Below are 12289 nucleotides of genomic sequence, written 5' to 3' on the forward strand. Positions count from 1 at the left end.
TAAATACATAGTAATAATATGCTTTACCATAAGTAAAATCATAATATTAAAATCTACATTCTGTGGGTTTGATTTCAATAATATCTTCTTATAGGAAATTCTAAACAATCATTTGTCCATTAATCTGATCTTCGAATAAGAATTTTAAAATGAAGATTCAATAATATTAATATTGGGCAATTGGGCAATTTGCATATGCCATACTGTTATTTATGCTACTCTCTATTATGTCGGATCATGTGAATGTCACTGAATCTTTCCAACACAATGACCAAACTAACAGAGTTCAGCAACCATATTTTTATGTTCACTGTAGAAGGTATTTTCTCTGATATACAGAATTGAAATATTGAAAATCAGATCTCCCCCCCCCCCCCATAGCAATCCTTATGATAGTATACATGACCTGTTGTATCTTACTATAATGTGAACTGAGAGGAGGAGCAGGTTAACTTTAGGACATGTCAATATTTTGGATTCTCTTCCACTATACATGTATTATCTTTCGATATGGTCAAATCATGCAGTCCTAACTTTGGCAAAACTCAGACTGACTTCAGTGAGTTTTGCTGAGAACTGAGGATTGCATGATTCTGGGACTGATCCAAAGGCTTCTGAACTCAACAGAAGCCTTTCACTGACTTTAGTGGAGTTTGGATCATGCCACTGGTCTATAGGGCAATCTATCCATCATTCTGGCATCTCTCTTTGCTTTTAAATTTGCAAGTAAAACTATTTTAAATTAATTTATTTTTGAGTACCATGAAAACAAATACTCATCAAAAGCTCGTGTTTTAGCTATTAATATTGTTGTGTCTTGAATTACTTTAGTCAGAAACACGTTCTTTTTCAATTTTAAATAGGTAATGTAAACAAGTTTTCAGCCCAAAAGAAAGCACTGTCCTGAAATACATCATTATAGACCATACAGCAGTAGAAGTAATAAGCTACATTACTGTAATTTAAATTATAGAATTGGTAAGAAACCATTAGTGTTATTGCCATATAATTTATGATTCAGGAATTGCTACATAGTTTATAGTTAATTTTACAGATTTATGCAGGAATTAATGTAAGTTGATCAACTACACTATATATACGTGACATTAATGCAGATAATTGGATGCTGATAAGGCGCATTATTTAAAGATTGTTACTGTATTGTATTATAATACAAAATAATTTAGAGGCATTATTTATATTGAAAATTTGAGTGTGATTCCCGATCATGAAATAATGATCCTATTCTAGGCTAAAGTACTTTGAGGCTGATGTGCCATACCTTTGGATGTTGCTCCAGTCAAGGGGAGCATGAGCTCATTAAGCTATACAGATGTACACCATCCTGAGGATCTGGCCTAACACCTTTATCAGCTGAGAATGTGGTTACTACTGAATCAGTAAGCCCACCCTCAAGTTGTTTTTACCTTGCAGAAATATCTAATGAACAAATATTAAATTGAATAAAACGATAAAAAATATTGATTACATGTACACAGAAGATATGGGAGTAGTCATGGTTGTGAACATATGGACATAAAATTCTGAGGACATCAATCATAATGCTAAGGCTTGCACACTTATGGAAAATTATAATATAGTTGAAAGGCACTGGCTGTACCTAAGTGCTAACTGGTGGTGACAATCTGTTTCCATGTAAACTTTGCTAAGATGTTACTTTATTATTTCTTCTTGCTTTTTTGGAATTTTTTTTATAGTTTTTGTAAAGGTGACAAACAGTTTTGAAAACTATATTTTCTATTGATCTTTCCATTAACTGAAGAAAAGCTTGCAGGATCAGGCCTTAAGTTATTGGAAACAAAGGACATGATCCAGACATAATTGAAATTGATGTGAGTCTTTCCATTGACTGCACTAGGCTTTGGATAAGGCCTAAAGAAAAATGGATCAATAATCCATATCTAAATAATTATGTAAATGTTATAATTTTTTCTTTGAGTGTCTCTTCATATTCCCACTTATGGCTGTTATGCTGACTGGTGATGCTGGATCGCAGAACGTTTTCCAAGCAGTGTCTGTTAGAGCATGTGAACCATTCCTTTGCCTCTGTCCTCAGCATCTCTAGTTTTTCTTCTATTACCTAATTTCCTTTCAACCACTATGCCAGGTGGAAGAGAAGCACTCATGACCATTTGGGTCTGGGCTTTTTCCAGTTCTTAGTGTCTTGGAAATTTTTTAGTATAGTGTGATGTGGCCAGCCCAGATATCTACAATAAAGTAACAGAAAGCAGGTTATATTAGCCTTTGGTCACACAATTCCTTATTTCTCTGGTACCAAAAAAGGTCTAACCCAGGTTAATAAAGACACCTGGAGTGAATCAGAAATATGCATGAACTAGTGTAGACAGGTTAAGTAAGACACCTAGAGACAACAAAGAACCTGCTAGAACCCAGTGAGACCATTACATTAAGTAAGACACCTAGAGGCCATTTAGAACCTGCTAGAACCAGTTGAGACAGTTTGGTTTAATTGAGACATCGGGAGCCAATCAAGGACTAGCTAGAATTGGTTAAAAGCCTCCCCTTTAATCAGTTTAATGGTACACCAGAAGAGGACACACTGCTGGAGGGTAGGAACTGTAGAGATGCTGTTAGGTGCCAGGAAGGAACTCTGAAGGTTCATAGAATCATAGAATACTAGGACTGGAAGGGACCTCGAGAGGTCATTGAGTCCAGTCCCCTACCCCCATGGCAGGACCAAATACTGTCTAGACCATCCCTGATAGACATTTATCTAACCTACTCTTAAATATCTCCAGAGATGGGGATTCCACAACCTCCCTGGGCAATTTATTCCAATGTTTAACTACCCTGACAGTTAGGAACTTTTTCCTAATGTCCAACCTAAACCTCCCTTGCTGCAGTTTAAGCCCATTGCTTCTTGTTTTATCCTCAGAGGCCAAGATAAACAAGTTTTCTCCCTCCTCCTTATGACACTCTTTTAGATACCTGAAAACGGCTATCATGTCCCCCCTCAGTCTTCTCTTTTCTAAACTAAACAAGCCCAATTCTTTCAGCCTTCCTTCACAGGTCATGTTCTCTAGACCTTTAATCATTCTTGTTGCTCTTCTCTGGACCCTTTCCAATTTCTCCACATCTTTCTTGAAATGCGGTTCCCAGAACTGGACACAATACTCCAACTGAGGCCTAACTAGCACAGAGTAGAGTGGAAGAATGACTTCTTGTGTCTTGCTCACAACATACCTGTTAATGCATCCCAGAATCATGTTTGGTTTTTTTGCAACAGCATCACACTGCTGACACACATTCAGCTTGTGGTCCACTATAACCCCTAGATCCCTTTCTGCTGTATTTCTTCCTAGATAGTCGCTTCCCATTCTGTATGTGTGAAATTGATTGTTCCTTCCTAAATGGAGCGCTTTGCATTTGTCTTTATTAAACTTCATCCTGTTTACCTCAGACAATTTCTCCAATTTGTCCAGATCATTTTGAATTATGACCCTATCCTCCAGAGCAGTCGCAACCCCTCCCAGCTTGGTATCATCTGCAAACTTAATAAGTGTAATCTCTATGCCAATATCTAAATCGGTGATGAAGATATTGAACAGAGCCAGTCCCAAAACAGACCCCTGCGGAACCCCACTTGTTATACCTTTCCAGCAGGATTTAGCACCATTAACAACAACTCTCTGAGTACAGTTATCCAGCCAGTTATGCACCCACCTTATAGTAGCCCCATCTAAGGGTACGTCTAGACTATATGCCTCTGTCGCCAGAGGCATGTAGATTAGTCTACCAGACATAGTAAAATGAAGCGGCGATTTAAATAATCGCCGCTTCATTTAAATTTACATGGCTGCCGCGCTGAGCCGACAAACAGCTGATCAGCTGTTTGTCGGCTCAGCATGATAGTCTGGACGCGCGGGTGGCGACATCAAAGGTATTTGTCGACCACCCAGTAAACATCATTGCAGGCGGCTTACCTGGGTGGTCGACAAATACCTTTGATGTCGACACCCACGCGTCCAGACTATCACGCTGAGCCGACAAACAGCTGATCAGCTGTTTGTCGGCTCAGTGCGGCAGCCATGTAAATTTAAATGAAGCGGCGATTATTTAAATTGCCACTTCATTTTACTATGTCTGGTAGCCTAATCTACATGCCTCTTGCGACAGAGGCATGTAGTCTAGACGTACCCTAAGTTTTATTTGCTTAGTTTATTGATAAAAATGTTTTAAAAAAAATCTTAACTAAGTATTGCCTAGATTATTGATAAAGAATACAGAGGTGAGGGAGAGTCCTGCCTGGGGAACAGCCCCTTCAAGTCCCAGAAGTCCAAGGGAGGTAAACCTCTGCTAGAAGGGGAGAGACTGAGTTAAGAAATCTAGCCTTTTGCATCCATATCCAGAGAGGCCACTAGAGACTAAAAGATTATTTCCCTCGTTTTTCCTCCTGTTTTGCCAGTGATGAGAGTGGTTAAATCAGATCTGCCCCTGAAGTAAAGGGTTTAGACTGAGAGCTATAATGAGTCACTGAGGTGAGCAATTAGACCAGGAGTTGCTCTTTTCCTTAGCTGGAGAGAGAGAATACATTGATTACCTCCACCCAGAAGTGCAAGACCCACTGGGTCAGATTAGGAGTTTTGTCACAATAGTAATAATTAGTTAAGTCAGTTAGTAGTTTGGTTCTGGCTTATGGTGAAACTGAAGAAGAAGACGCTAAATACAGAGAGGCTTAAATTCAGAGTTTGTTTGAGAGATTCCCATTCTTCTTCAATGACAAATCTGAGAAACTGTCCCAGACTGAGATGCCAATAGAGGAGATTTAGAACAAGCGTATAAATTAAACAGTAATAAGTCACCAGGACCAAATGGTATCCACCCAAGAGTTCAGAAGGTGCTCAAATGTGAAATTGAAAAACTGCTAATGTAGTATAGTATGCAATCTGTCAGTTAAAATATCCTTTGAACCAAATGACCAGACAATAGCTAATTTAATGCTGATTTTTTTAAAGGGTTCCAAGGCAATTCTGGCAATACCAGGCAAACTGACTTTAGTTAAAAAACAAAATGATCAAACTCACAGATACACTGGCTGTGTTGGTGAAGAGTAAACATAGCTTGTTGTTTCCTAGTAACAGGAATTCATTCTTCACCAATCTTTTAGCATTATTTGAGAGTACTAACAGGAATGTGGACAGGATGATCTAATGGATTTAATGTATTTAGGCTTTGAGAAAGCTTTGGACAAAGTCTCATGCCAAAAGCTCTTTAGTAAGGACTAATGGGATTAGAGAATAGGTCCTCTCAGTAACTGATTACTAAATAGGAAGCAATGGCAAGGAATAAAAGATTAGTTGTCATAATGGACAGATGTAAGTAGTGAGCACCATAAGGATCCATACTGGGACATGTGCTGTCCAACATATTCACAATATTGAAATATAATGGGCTTGTTATTCTGATGTCCCTGTAAACCTCATTGCACAAGGGTTAAGGGACATTTTGGAATAGTGCTTTATTTTGAAATTTGGTGCTGTGTAGACCAAAATAGGCTATTTTAAAATTACCTCGGAATAAGCTATGCAATTTGTGTAGCTTATTTCAAGGTAAGGGTGCTGTGTAGACACACTTTGAATGTCAACATTTGCAAATGATACAGATTTACTCAAGATAGTTACATCCAAAGCTCACTGCAAAGAGTTACAAAGGGATCTCATAAAACTGAGTGAGCAACAAAGATGAAATTTGGTGTTGATAAATGAAAAGTAGTGCACGTTGGGAAAAATAATCTAAACTATAAACTCAATTATGAGATCTAAATTAGGAAAGGTATCCTGGCATCATCACGTGTAGTTTTCGGAAAACGTATTTTCAACATGCAGTGGTAGTCAAAAAAGCTAACAATGTTAGCAACCATTTGTAAAAGGATAGATTATATAACAGAAAATATAATGCCACTATACAAATCCATGATACACCCTGACCTTGAATACTAGGTGCACACATTAGAATTGGGGAAGGTCTGATATGGAGGATGGGTGTTTTTATATGAAGAGAAAACAAACTGTTCAGTGTAGAAAAGAGACAATTAAGAAGGCTATGAAGATGTCAATAAAATCAAGAAAGGTGTGGTGAAATTGAGGAAGGAAGTATTAATTACTTTCACATAACACAAAAACCAGGAATCACCCAATGTAATTAATAGATAGCAGATTTAAAGTAAACATAAAGATGTATTTCTTCAAACAACTTAACCAACCCTTTAAACTCATTGTCCAGGGTTGTTGTTAAAATAAAAAAATATAAATGTGTTCAGAAAAGAATTACATAAGATCTTGGAGGATGGGTCAATCTATGGCTAATTGTCAAGATAGTCAGTGATGCAACTCAATTTCTGGGCATCCCTAGACCTTTGACTAGACCTGGGACTAGATGACAGAGGATGGATCACTCAGTAAATTACCATGCTCTGTTCATTCCCTCTGAAGCATCTGTTGCTAGCCAATGTTAGAAGACAAGATAATGAACTAAATGTACAATCGGTCTGACCTAGTACAACCATTCTTATGTTTTTAGGAAGCTGGGATTCAAGAGATATGCATTGTGCCTTGTTTTTTTCCTGGCATCAGAGGACCATATTAGATGGTTGAAATGTTTTGGAAAGGGCCAGTTTCCTTCTGGATGTTTTATCTGCTGTTCATGGCCAGATATTGCAAGGACAGGCAGAAGAGCTTCAGGTGCTACTTCTTAAAATGGCCTTGAGGCTAAACCCTCCAGTGTTGGGCCTTGAGGCTAAACCCTCCAATATTGGGCTAATCCCTCAGATCCAAAGTCTAAGAGGCCAGTCTCAGTTGTTGTGACTTACTTCTGCAAGATGAAACACTTAAAGGCTGCAGTAAATCAGGTTTGGCTTCAGATACTGTTGCTCAAGTAGCTAGGGCTTCAAAGGCACAGATGATGATGAAGGGTAGGTAGACTTCCTGCTACAGAACCATTGTTGGTTTTAACTGTGTTGGCTCAGAAGAGATCTGAGTATTACTTTCTGGCTAGCAGTGCCAGATCCCTAATTCAGATTTATCAGATCCATCTGACTTTGACAGGGCCTCTACAGCAGTCTTCAAAACTCAGTGACCTCCCATTGACTTGAGTTGATCAGATCTTACATGCACAAAATTACTCATGTTTTTGAAGATTGGGCTTTATTGGAGCTACACTTTCCCGAAGCTGAGAGATTCCATAATTTTATATTTCATTAGACTTGGTATGTATGTTATGGTTATACGAAATGCAATACCTCCTACTCTTATTCCGTTTTGATGTGAACTTTATGTAAAATACTATTTTTATTATAATAAAGACATTATATTTATTATAAAAAGATGTCACTGGACTCAAATATTGTTGCATATTAAAAATCTCTTGCTGGATACATGTAATCACACAGCCAATTACTTTACAAACAATGTACATTAAGGCAAAGTAGGAAACCTTGTTCTTGTTTTAGTAATTCTACTACTGTTATATCAGAAGACATACATTTAAAATTTTCATCTGGTAGCTGGTCATTATAGTATTAATGGACAGGATTTCTGACTGGAAGATCATATATCGCAAGTGCTTTTTGATTATTTTTGACTGACGCATAATAATCAGTCACTGAATAAACTGCTTGACTCATACTGGAGTAAAACACAACTTTCAAAGGGGTTGTTTTCTTGTTCTCTCACTCTTCTGATAAACAATGCTGTATAATAAAGTGACTTATTTTTAACTGATTTATTAAAAAGACTTAAAGGAAGGAAGGAAGGATTTAATTTCACATGGACTAGGCAGCCCTCCTAATCAGGTTTAGGTGAACAATTCCTCTCCCCCCAGAAAAGTTGGATAGTTTTAAGCATTTTTGTAAGAATTTCCAACTTTGTTGATAGAAAATTAGAGGATTACATTTCAGTATCCAGCCCTGCCCAAAGACACTGTTTCAGTGAATTAAAGTCACTTATGCTATATAATGATTAGCACAGCCACCATGATTGTAATGAAATAAAAAAAAACATAAGATTTCTCCTGAAAATTGAAAAATCTCTGACAAATATGTCAAAAAAACAAAGTTATTTTTAAAAAACATTTTTCTCTTGTAAAGTATTGTGTGACCTATCATATAAATGGAATAACACAGGCAAGATGTAAGGAGGGATTTGGATAACTGCAAACTATTCTAGATGTATTTGGCTACCAGGATATCATCACATCGTCCTCTCCATTCACAGGAGACATAATCAAGTATCATTTATGTATGTATATATTATTAAGTAGGCATAGTTGAACTAATTGCTTTGCATATTCCAGTGATATGTGGCATAAATATAATCTCTCATACATTTTCTGTGTTTCATATGTTACTGTAAATCCAGTTTAACTCCATTTTTATAATAGGCTTTAATAATAATATTAATTCAATAATTTCTAACAATAAATGTAAATAATGTGAGAACTGCTTCTAAATTGGTAATATTTTTAAATAATTTCATTACTTATATTTAATAACAGAACATGAGGGAGATCATAAGCATCAAAGTATTGAAAACAGATATATTTAAACCAAAGAAAGAATAAATTTATGTAAATTAGTAAGCAAACACATTTAAAACATAAGAAAATAGTGTGGATTATATTGAAGTATTTTAGGATTTTGCTTTCATCATTTAATTAAGGATATAATCTACATAGCCAAATGCTGCAGCAAAGGAAGGAAAATTGACAGTTACGAGCACATAACACAAATGGAGAAAGAAGAGAGAAAAAATGCCCCCTTTAAAGATGAAAAGTAAGCTTGGACACTCATTCTATAAGTATGTATCTGTTTATTTACTGCGAGATAAATATAAGACTCAATTTCTTCCTATCACTGGGACTATGATCTATTCCTTCATTAAATAATATAAAATTGCATATGGTGAGAATAATAATATGACATATAAATTAGGTAGATTACAGCTCATCTTTCACCACTGAAATCAGTTAAGAATTTAGTCACTAACATCAAAGATCACAGAATAAAAGCCATTAATACTGATACCAGTGGTCATTAATACTTCCAATGACTGTCAATGAAAAATAAAGTCAGTTCGTTAACTCTTCTGCCCAACACAGAACTCTCTTGCCATTACTCCAGTCATCACAATTGTTATATGTGTTAAACAGCAAACGAGAGAAAAGTAGTTTACTATCATTAATATAACAAGGAGTGCAATTCTTTAGCATGCTCTTCATTTATTTTTCAGGCAATCTCAGGCAATCACAAGTATTGAAAATCAGCTGAAGTAAATTACAACCTCTCCTATCCATCCCCCTAAAATTAAGAAAGAATGTTTGTAGTTTAGAAAAGCAGACTTTAATTCTGATTTTTCTAACGATGACACCAATACAAAGAACAAGAAAGTTCAAGGTATTGTATAGTTTACACAATTATTTTTTGCCAAATTGTTCATTTCATTTTATGTATAGGATTATCAGCCTCTAGCATATTCCATTTTCTGTAGATGCTAATCAGTACCTGCAGAGAGGTATATTTTTTTATTCAGGGATACATTTGAAATGATTTCTTTATGATGCAGCATTCTCAAGGCCTGAATCAGCAAAACAACATGCTTAAATTGGAGCAGAACCTCCCCTTCCCTACCCCGTCCATAAGACTATCAAGGAAAAACTACTTTTATGGGCTTACTGATGTTCTGAAAAAAATATAATTATACACATTATTGTGTAGAATGTGGCAAATAGGCATAAATAGTAATGTTTTAGTAACAACCAGATTATTTGAGTAACAACATTCATTAGAGCGTATAGTGAGCCTACATACTCTTCCTTTGAAAGTAGCACGTTCTGATTTCAGTGGCTTAAATCATCAAAATAAGCCTGACCAACAGCATGTTGTTGGGCCCATATCCATCAGAATGCATTTGCTTAAAGGCCCATTCCTGCCCCCATTTAATTTTGCTCCAGATTTCAAAGGGAGCAGGATCAGGCTGCTAAAATTTAAGCTTTACAAAGTGCTTCATGGTTCAAAGTGGCAATAAAATAAATAAAGGGACTCAGCCATTACAAATTGCCTTTAATAATCTGGCTATACATTTCAAACTTTGAGCTTTGACTGTTACAAATTTCTGTATGATTTGGTTGATAAAATAAAATATAAATAAAATAATTCCCCATTCAAAATTGCCTGGAACCAAACCATTAATGTCAAATCTTGTGACGTTTGGCTTGCATGTAAACTACAAAAATAACTTTGCTAAATGCTTCTCTTAGAGCTTTATTCTGGTCTTTTGGATTAGCTCAAGCATATCTTGATTTACATCATTATGATATTTGCCCTGAGACCAAAACACAGTCTCAGGGTTAATGCTACATAATAGTGTGAGTTTGTATGAGCCCATTTTGTCCAAAAGGGAAGTTTTTAGTTATTACCCAGTTAAGATCAATTAAAAATATAGTGGGCAGATGCCTAAACCATAAATAATTTTAACATGAGGGCTCAGTTATTTCTCCTATGAGAAATGTTCTTATGAGCAGGTGCATGACCTGAACGGTGAAATTTTTCTTTGACAATGCCTTAATATCTTCTGGGTATATGGGGAAGACAACACTTAGTTGATGTTGCTGAACCTTTAACCAGAAGGATCAAATATACTCCCTCCAGCACATCTATCTTGTTACATATCAGGCTGGAAGGAATCCCTATGACTTATCTTTTCTGTAGTCCGCTCAAAATTTTGGTACCAGCATTTCAGTTGGATCCTTATGTTTGTGCAGATTCCCTTTGAAGTAAGTGAGGCTCCCTGTGTACATAACATTTTATCCTTATGGGTCAAGTTGCAGAATTAGTTCTTAGTCCTTACCAGACCTGCCAACTGGGGGAGGGGGGGAGAGGAAAGGGACAGTTGTGCAGGGGCCTAGCTGCTTCCACAGTACCTCTGCTGAAAAGCATCTCTTGATTCAAAGAAGTGTTTGGTATTTCCCATGCAGGTTACAGGGCTGGATTACTGGTTCTGGAACATGCATGGGGCATATCAAAAACATCTTTGAATTAAGAGACACTGCTGCAGCTTTCCCCAGAGCAGCAGTTTGGGTCTGGAAAAGGGAAGAGAGGGTTGGTTTGGCTGTCCTGGGGCTTATCCTAGCAGGTGGGGGATGGGGCTTCTGGTGAGAGGAGGAGAGGACATTTGGGGACACAGTGGGTGTGGGGGAGCTGGGCAGAGGCCAATTGATCTCTACCTTGGTGACCAGAATTGCTGACAGGAGACCTTGTCTTTACACTCATGTCAAATTCTACTCAGAACTACAGTGATATAAACCAATAGGAATCCCATTAAAATCAGTAGTGCTGTTCCAGATATACATTGGCATTAGTGCATAACTTTTACAAATGTTCAATTTTTGTGTTGTATTTACTATTATCCGTCAGTGAAAGTTCTGTCAGTTATGCTGCAATAGAGAGTACGTTTGTCTTGTGTTTACAAAAATCAGCGGATAAACGTAACAATTTAATTTTAAAAAAAGAAATGTTGACTGCTAAAAGTTATTCTGATTTACTTTTAATATTGTGAGCCCCAGATTTGAAACACAGACTCAGGTATTATAACATATGCATTCCAAATGATTGTATTTGTTTGAAAGATTTATTTATTATTTTTTTAAAGGTTCTTTGGGTTTTGGAAGATAACGTTTGCAAAAGGCTTATTTTTGGCAGTTCTGTTTCCTTTTCTTCTCTTCTGTGAAATGTTTTTGTTTGTCTATTTGCTTCTGCTGAATATCAGTTTTGGCATATATAAATTATGTGTCCTGTTCAGATGAAGTTCATGAAAATTCAAGATATGTTGGTGGCTAAATGAATACAGAATATCGCTCTTAGTAGCTAATAAGTTTGAATTAAACATTTCAAAATATAAATAACTGTAATTCTTTTTGGAAAGTAGTAGATATTGAAATGTTCAAATTATATTCCTTAAAGAATTTAAACATAAATAATCTAGAACTTCATTTATTAAAACAATTCATTTATAAGGGCTGAATCAAAAAGGGTTGTTTTTATATTTTTAAAAACTATGCATGCTCCCTTTTTTCTTGCTCCTTTTTGAAGTTGAACATTCCTTTAATGTTTTGATCAATTTACGAAACCTGTAGAGCATGCAGTTATTGCTGAAGTACTTTATAAAAAAAATTCTAGGAGAGTCTTTAGCAGAATCAAATGTATGTTTGGTTTGTCAGTCTTGCCTGACCATGCTGTGATGTGAGTCACATGACT

The 12289-nt window shown here is 36.3% G+C and overlaps 1 protein-coding gene across 2 annotated transcripts in view; it reads right to left on the reverse strand.

The window, feature by feature from the left end:
• The window catches only part of LOC102446421 (sodium channel protein type 3 subunit alpha), a 138354-nt gene that overhangs the window by 43524 nt on the left and 82541 nt on the right, over positions 1–12289 (reverse strand). The window lies entirely within an intron of this gene.

The sequence above is a fragment of the Pelodiscus sinensis genome, chromosome 7 (assembly GCF_049634645.1).
Source record: "Pelodiscus sinensis isolate JC-2024 chromosome 7, ASM4963464v1, whole genome shotgun sequence".
NCBI classification, from domain to species: Eukaryota; Metazoa; Chordata; order Testudines; family Trionychidae; genus Pelodiscus; species Pelodiscus sinensis.